We start from the raw sequence: 9,321 nt of genomic DNA on the forward strand, positions 1-9,321 counted from the left end.
TTTCACCTTTGATGTAACATTCGTCTTTCCAGCAGATCTGGTATAATTGTAACAGCTTCAAATAATAACTTATTCAAATCAGTGCTTGTATCCCCCACCTTTTCACCTTTCTTCCTTTTACTCTCTTCCACCCTCCCCTCACATTCTTCCCCTCTCCCTCCCCACACACACTAAATGTAACAAATAAATAAAAAATAATACGACAAAAAGGGGTTTATACAAATCTACACTCTAGTTTCTAGAAGCTATATAACCTCTTTTTGTGATAGTAAAACCTGTCCAACACAAAAAGCCTTCAGCTCTAATCTGTTTGCTCAGTTGTTGGACAGAACAAGTTAAAAAAAAAAAAAAAAAAAAAAAAAAAAAAAGATAAGAACATTTACAGACCAACGTAGGGGTTGGTATGCAGTAATGTTGTTAACAGAAAGCCTTGACAGGAAATAAAAAGAAGGCTGCAATAGACAGAGCAATAAATCACCCCATTATGGTGGAAGATTGGAGCTGGATGGCTGATAAGAAGGGAAAGATATACCGCAGTTGAGAAGTCAGTGTAATGAGAGGAAGATAAAACAGGATGGGCAACCTCATGGTAACCAGTAATTTCTTTTTTCTTTTTTATTCATAAGTATTTTAGTAGTAAAGAGAGAGAGAGGGCTGATCCAGAAAGCAAAGCTCTCAATCCAGCAGTGGAGCCTCTGCACAGCCAGAGGAACCAGTTGAGGTGGTCCGGATCCCTCCTGGGCGCCTTCGTGGGTGGGGAGGTCTTCCGGGCATGTCCCACTGAGGCCCTGGGGAAGACCCAGGACTACATCTCTCGGCTGGCCTGGGAACGCCTCGGGGTCCCCCCTGAGGAGCTGGAGGAAGTGGCCGGTGAGAAGAAAGTCAGGGCAACTTTGATTAGACTGCTGCCCCGGAGACCCGGTCCAAGATGAGTGGAAGAAGATGGATGGAAAGATAATGCAATTCAGTAAAAATACCCTTTGTAATTCATTATAAAAAGTCACAAATAATTCTTAACCTTGTTACATTTCAAAATAAACCCAATATTGGTTATTTTTTACTTTGGTATTTTGACTTTATTCATGAACAATTTGCTATTTAGTATTAAAAACGACAATCCAAAACTCTTTCAAATTGCATCACATTTGACCATGAGGTTTCCATGTAGCTGTTGTGGCATAAAGGCTCAACCAGACAGAAGAGCTTCTCCTCCTCCAACCCATAAGATGATAAAATGTACCAGACTTTGCGACTTCTCCGTTTTGCACCTTTTTTCTTCAATGATTTGTGATCTTCACTGGTGTCCATGGATTACATGAAGTCTTTCCACCTTTATCCACCTTTGTCATGGTAGGGAGAACAGGTCAATGTAAGGGTGGGGTCATAGGATGGCACAAGGGTTTATCACAGGAGTCTAGCAGAAGTGTGGCAGACATGCGCAATAAAACCATTTTCACACAAAATGGATATTTAGATATTTGTGTTACCCAACCGTTCAGCAGATTAGGGGTTTGATCTGGTGGAACAAAGGGTGTCTGGAAGACATCCAAGTTTCAGAGATGTATTCAGGCAACATGTAAGATGTTTTTGTTCTCCAAGACTGAATCAATACACTCTTCAGAGACAAAATTGGTAAAAGTATTTTGAGTACTGACAGCTCCAACAAATGAGCAAGTTGTCTCTTAAGCTTTGATGAATAGCAGGGAGAGTTTTGACAGTTAGACAACACTGACTCAGTTCCAAAGAAGGCCACTTTCCATTATGTATATGCCATGATGATGTATGGAGAGGTCTGCAAAACCAGATCCAGGAAACGAGTCTCCCACATCCCGAAAGATCCCACCAACCACGAGCAGCCCCCTCTTCTCACACAGACAACTTAAAAAGCAGTGCTGTGTAATTTATTCACTTCTGTGCTGAATCTTTGTGCAATAATCATAGGAACAGTGCAATTCTCCGTGGGAATCGTAATATATGATATTAATATGTCTCTTACATCCTGTCATATTGGCACTGCAAACGGCTGGCCGGGCACCAGAGACACGACTTTTGTTTTATCCATTTGGTGAAATGGCCACAAAGAATCCCTTATCCCAAATCATCTGGCTCTGTGCCCCCTCCCCTCTTTGTTTAATTGCACATTAGATATGCAGGGCCCGCAGGGAGGCAAATTGGACATCACTGACTACAAACAGGAAGTGTTTGTTGCTAAACTTACTGATTTTGCAGGTTAGGGTTAGGGGTACGGCCCACTTGAAAAGAAATTGACAGTCTTCCTACTGGTGGGTTCATTTGAACAGTGAGAGGCAGAAAATCTCAAAGAAAATACAGAAATCCACTTTAAAGAATTGATACACATTCATTTGCATTTATTACCCTTGCATTGTAACATACTGTTACATCCAGCCTCAGTGGGTGCAACATAAAAGACACAACCAATGGCTTACAGAACAAAGCAACCAGGTTTACTCCCACTAATGTAGAAACACTAAACACTTGGAGACTTTAATATAGACAGGTTTAAAAAAAAACGTTTTTTTGTTTAAGAACACAATTACAATGGCTAATACATGTGATCTTTAACAGGTCATGACACAACCAATGGGCATTGCTGTGGAAAATTCATCTAAATCAACCCATATAGATTACATTTACACTAACGTTCCTGATTTATGCTCCCAGGCAGTTTTGCGGGAAATTGATGTAAAAGCTTCTCTGAGCATTTTTATGGCAAATTTAGGAAAGGTTTTTGAGAAACATGCTCCACTTCCCAAAAGAACAGTAAAAAGTAATAGTGCTCCATGGTTGGACAAGGAATTCTTATCACTCATGAAGCAGAGAAACGATGCAAAAAAGGTGGCTTCTAAGTCTAAATGTGTAAAGGATCAAACGAACTATTGCATGTTGAGGAATAAAGTTATGTAACTTTTAAAAAAAGATATTTGTACTATATTTAATATTTTGGACCAAAAAATATGTGGTTTAATGAATGACAGTAAACAAATGTGGAAAGTAAAGAGCAGATGTGCAAAAAAACAAGGACTTTGAATCTGGAAGCTGATGGTATTTTTGTTTGTAAACCATTTGATATTGCCAATAATTTGAATGACTCTTTCATTACCAAGCTGAAAAGCTTACATCCTGTATAAATATTCTCCTTGACAAAATATTGAATTTATTATGGAAAATAAAACTTTTTCTTTGGTTTTCGACCCTGTTAGTGAGGATAATCTTCAAAAGTTGCTTCTCGCACATTACATTGATGGTAGAATCTGTAAAAGAGTTGCAAATGTTTTAATAGAGCACTGATCAATGGAGTGTTTCCTGAACAATGGAAACAATCTAAGATTACACCTCCATCCAATAAAGGATGAAAAGTCAGTTTACTGCTTCAAATTTCAGACCAGTTCTTGTTCTCTTCATTTAGAGTAAAATATTTGAAAGGTTAATATTTAATCAAATGCTACATTATTTTAGTGGTTGGGTAGCTCTGTTGGTAAGGTGAGGGCTACCATGCAGAAATTCAGGGATCGATTCCCAGAGGGGATTAAACTGGGGCAATTACCATATCAATGGCAAACAATTAACGTCACCCAGTGAGGGCCCTTAGGCAAGACTTGTGACGCTTGAGCACGGCTTGACTGCAGCTCACCACTCCCGCAGGGGATGGGTCAAATGTGGAGAAGAATTTCCCCATTGTGGGAAAAATAGTATCAATTATTGTTATTATTTACCTCAAATGATCTGTTTACTAGTGCACAGCATGCTTACAGACCAGGCCATTCAACCAATGCTGCATTAGTACATATGGTAGACCAGTGATTAACTCATAACTCACTTGTGCTGTACTCTTGGATTTCACCGCTGCATTTGATGTAATCGACCATGATATTCTGTTGGCAAAGCTCAAATGTTATGGACTATCACTGTTCTCTCTTTCATTGATAATAAATTATTGCAATGGCAGAACACTGAGAGTCCTTTTCAATGGTAGCTTTTCGGAAACAAAGTTTATGTCATGTGCTAATCCACAAGGTACTTGTTTGGATCGACTTTTATTTTATACTTTTATTTTTGAAAGAAAACTTAAAACTCAGTCTTCTATGCTTAATGCATAATGCCATCTTTAGAAAATGCCCACCATTTTTGGTAAATAAAGTATTATAAAGTGGGTGTTGTCATCAATATCAAACTTGTCAGGTCAGTTCTGGTGATTTGATTGTTCCTTTTTCAAGATCCAAATGTATGAGAAGAACGGTGCTGTTTAGATCTTGTGTTGCATGGGATCAACTTTCTGGGAGGACAAGGCTTATTAATAAGGAACATCATTTCTAAAATATGTTATTACTAAAGTTACGTATAGTTCCAGTGTTAAGTCCTCAGTTTTGACGCTCTTGCAGCTCTCCTCATAAATCCAACAACCCAAGAAAAATCCAGATACCAAAAGTAAAAGAGAAAAATCTTGAATTCCTTTGCTTCAGACTGACAAATGAACAATATTCCACAGTGAATTTAAGGAAATAACTGAATTATGAAGAAAATATGCAAAGTAACGAGAAGAACTTAGCAGTTCAAAAAACTGTTGGACTCCATTTAAACTCGAGCCTGACACGAGTCTGCTGCATGACAAACAGTGAACAGAGGGAAACTGTGGCTCCCCCTACTGTCATTAGACAAAATAACAAACTGAATGCAAAGTGGTCATCCCTGGCACTGAGGCAGAGTACTTACAATAACTCTAATGATTTATGATGTGTTGTTATGACATGTATGTATTCAAGAAAGTTCTCAGTGTCGTAGTTACTAACTGCCTTCTTGGTTCTTTTGTTTTCAGACATGGGTTATAATAATAATAATAATAATAATGGATTGGATTTATCTGTGCTTTTCAAGACACTCAAAGCGCTTACATTGTGTCCATTATTCATTCATACTTGGTGATGGTAAGCTACGGTTGTAGCCACAGCTGCCCTGGGGCAGACTGACAGAGGCGTGGCTGCCATTTCGCGCCTACGGCCCCTCTGACCATCACCGGGAGCATTCATGCACATTCACACATGCCAGTGGAGCCACACTGGAGGCAAGGAGGGTGAAGTGTCTTGCCCAAGAACACAACGACATTTTTGGCTGGTGGGAGTGGGGATCGAACCGCCAACCCTTCGGTCATTGGACGACCACCTGAGCCACTGTCGCCCTAATGTTATGTTTTAACATGCCTGACAGGTTTCGACTGACGCGTTCCGTCTTTATCAGTCATCAGCTGGTGGTTGTGCATAAAAACAGTTTATTGCCACTAAAGCGGAGTCACCTGTCGGACTTTGACGGATGACCCTGCCCCAACAGATAGCGACATAAAGAAAAAAGTGTACAGGCAACCAACACACACAGACCAGTATTTATCATGGACGTCAGAACACCCTACCACACACAAAAGTCTTTTCTCATTTTTCCTTACCATATAAAGGTGGAGGATGTTGAGCATTAGGAAAACACGCATAGATGGCAACGCCACATACAGAAAGTAGTTTTTTTTGTTTTGTTTTGCAAAACAGCAGTTCTGCCACTTGGCTGTTAACTTTGCTGGTAGTTTGAGACGCCAGAGGAAGCTGACTCAGTAAATTCCTGAATCCAGATGTGCAGTTTTGCCAGTTGCCAGATTCCATGCAGCTCATGCAAGCAAACACAGGCGTACATAAATCTAGTCATCCACAAGTAGATGCATCCAAAATGCTGCAGAGCAGGGATCTTGTTGCTTACTGTTGTTGGTCATATGCATTGTTTGTATGAAAGTACCAAATAGAGTGAGTGTGACATCACCCATCGAAATTCTTTCCTTCCTGCTCCATTGAAATGAAGCCAATTCAGTTGTCTTTTTTTTTTCTGTTCACCTCCACAGTATTTTGATGGTAAGTTTTCATATTTTAAATGTTAAAACTTTCTTTAATCCCCTGGTGCTAACACAAAGCTACAAGCCTGGCCTCACTGCTCCTACATGTCTGTGTCTCTCAGCAGCCGACCACACAGAGATAGAACTGACATTATCGCCTCGCCTCCCCCCCTGGAAATGCAACTGGAATTGAATTATGTGACTTTATTTGAATGGTGGTGGGGAAAGCGAAAATGCAATCGCCTCTTTGCATTTTCGCTTTAATTATGACACAGAATAAGCGATGTTGAAGAAGACAATGCAGAATCATTTTTGGGGATTGATTCTTCATTTTTTGAGTCATTTGATGCAGTTACATTGTGAAAATGTAACTAAAATTGCATTTCTGTCATTCATTTTAAGTATCTTCATCCGTGCAGATATCGGTCATTGGAAGTGGCTGACTAGATTTGGTTTCCTCCAACATCCCCCAACAAACCATCAACACTTCTTCTGTTCCAAGACCTGCTGACCCCCCCAGTCTATCCCATTAAGACTATTATTACAGTCAGGTCTTCTGTGAAGGGACATGCTGGGAGAAAAACAAACATTCACTGCCTCCCAGAGGCGCAGGCCAGAGGCGCTGACCAAAGTTGCTACAGTCTACCGTCCACCCAAATACAACAAGGATTTTCTTTTTGACTTTTCGCTTCTCCTGTGCCATTTCACTTCACAGTCTCAGAACATTGCTACTCTTGGTGATTTTAATTTCCACATGGATAACTGTAATAATCCTCTTGCCAAAGACTTCTTATCCTGTTTAGATAGCCTGGGATTCATTTTCCCACTCACTGCAAAGGAGACACTCTGGACTAAGTGTGCTGCTCTGATTGCAAACCTCACACACTCCCGTTCACTGACCATAAGCTCATCACCTTTAATCTCCTGCTCACATTATCCAAACTCAACCGTCCACGCATCATATCATTCTGTAAGATTAAAGACATAAATACTGCTAGTTTTTCAGTCGATATCAACAACCTTCCCAGAGTAAATCCTGATGCCACACCTGACGACCTGGTTTTACAGTATAACAATGACTTGCAGTCACTTCTAAACACTCATGCACCCCTCAAAACAAGATTAGTTTCCTTCACCCGCTCTGCACCCTGGTTCACGCCTGCACTTCGTCAGCTCAAAGCTAAAGGCAGGCCACTGGAAAGACTTCAAAATAAAACTGGACTCACAATTCATAAGGACATGTACAACAACCACATTATCCTCTATAAAGATTCTATAGCTTCTGCTAAAACTTCTTATTACTCTGGCCTGATTCACTCAAACCGACATAGCTCTAGGACCCTTTACTCACCTCTTTCCAATATGACAAAAACCCCTTCTTCTCTTCCTAATCATCTCTCCTCACCTGACTTTTGTAATGCTTTAATGTCCTTCTTTGTTTCTAAGATCTCTACAATCCATCAACAGCTCACAAGCCAAGCTGCAGTCTCTGGAGTGGACACCTTCACTCCTCCCTCAGTTCTAACGACCTTTTCAAGATTTTCCTGTCCTTCTGTCCAAACCATTTCTAACCTCATTACAAACTCTAAACCTTCCACCTGCCAACTGGATCCCATTCCTACATCTCTTGTTAAATCCTGTCTCCTTTCTCTTCTCCCATCAATAACCAACATTATTCACTCCTCTATCATGGCTGGTACTGTTCCACGTTCTCTAAAAATCGCCTCTATTACTCCAGTTTTGAAAAAAACCTGGGGCCTCATTTATAAACGTTGCGTACGCACAAAAGAAGGCGTACGCCACTCTCTACGCAATAGTTGAGATTTATAAAAAGCAAACTTGACGGGAAAATGTGCGGTCCTCCACGCAAGCTCTGACCCAGGCGTACGCACAAAAACGGGTGAAATGAGAAACGGCGACACCGTCGGCAGATGGAAGAAACACGTGAAAGTGACAGTGTGTGCCAAATCGTGCTGGCATGTGCTGTGCTACACAATGTGGCACAGCTTAAAAACGTGCCTCTACCCCCTGGCGCTGATTGCTGTGTTGGCCCCGACCCTGAACCCCATCCCCACGCATTTGAGCCATTTGCTGCTGCTGTGCGCCAGCGTTTGGAAGTGATGCGTCGCTTGTAAAGAAAAAGAGGTGTGGAAAATATTATTTATTTAAGAATTCCCTCATCGTGCAGTTTATTTCAGTCAGGGCGATCTTGATTTCGCCCAACTCCTTGGCCACCTCTCTGATTGAACTACTGACTTCCCTCTGCATTTCAAGGAATGCATCGGTGAGGAAACGTCCACTGCTGGAGGGTTGAGAGCCGCGTGCCGTGGAGACGCTGGGGCCAGACGGCTGCTCAGCTGCAGCATCGTAACCACTGGCCCCGCTGGAACACCCAGCAACTAAAATAAAATTGTTCTATATTAATAATCTGTAATTGTGTAGCCTGCATACATGTGACTTGACTGCATTCATTTTAATTATTTCTCTTACCTGTGTCACCCTGACCCTGGCGCGTCGGCGTCCCCTCCGTCTCAGTCAGGTGACTGAGGCGGAGGAGGACGCCGATAAGGGGGACTTAATAGGGATTCCCCAATAATAGCGGTCAGTTTCTCATCAAGAGGGGTCAGCTCCGGTCCCCCCCCCCCCCCCCCCCCCCCCACGTGGAGGACACACTCTGCCGATGCAGCGCTAGACGTTTTTTTGCCTCGACTTTGATGTCCGATCATTTCTTTCATTTCTTTTTTATTTCGGCCACGGTCCCAGGTTGTGAGGCTGCAGCATTTACGGCGTCTGCCACCGTTTGCCGCTCACGTGCCTTTTTGGCATTAGTAATGCCCACACTGTGCCCCAAACAACACTTTTCTCCTCTTTTCCACCTAGCCAACGATAACTTCTACTTCACATTGACTGAAGTTACGTTTTTTTGATTTCCCCTCGGTGTGTGCCATGATTTAGCAAGCCATGAATATTAATTTGTGGGCGTTTCACGGACTATTTATGGGCAACTATGGGCGTGTCATGTAGCCGCAAAAGCTGCGCTGCATTTAGAATCGGTTGTGATTTATAAAGGGAAAGATGCGTAGGATGTGCGTGCGCACGGTTTTATAAATCCGAATATTTCTGTGCGTACGCACGTCCTATGTTTCATCCGTACGCCACTTCTGACGCAAATCCTACGCAAAGTTTTATAAATGAGGCCCCTGGTCTTGACCCAAACAACTTTAATGATCTTTGTCCAATCTCTAATTTATCTTTTATTTCCAAAACCCTTGAAAAGATGTTGCTCTTCAGCTCCGTGCTCATATTTCCAGTAACAACATCTACGAACACTTTCAATCTGGTTTCTGCCCACTCCATAGTACAGAAACAGCTCTTTTAAAAATCACAAACGACTTCCTCTTAGCTTCAGACTCCGGTTCACTGTCCATTCTCAT

Source organism: Oryzias latipes, chromosome 8 (genome assembly GCF_053564925.1).
Source record: "Oryzias latipes strain Hd-rR chromosome 8, Olatipes_Hd-rR_3.1".
Classification (NCBI taxonomy): Eukaryota; Metazoa; Chordata; class Actinopteri; order Beloniformes; family Adrianichthyidae; genus Oryzias; species Oryzias latipes.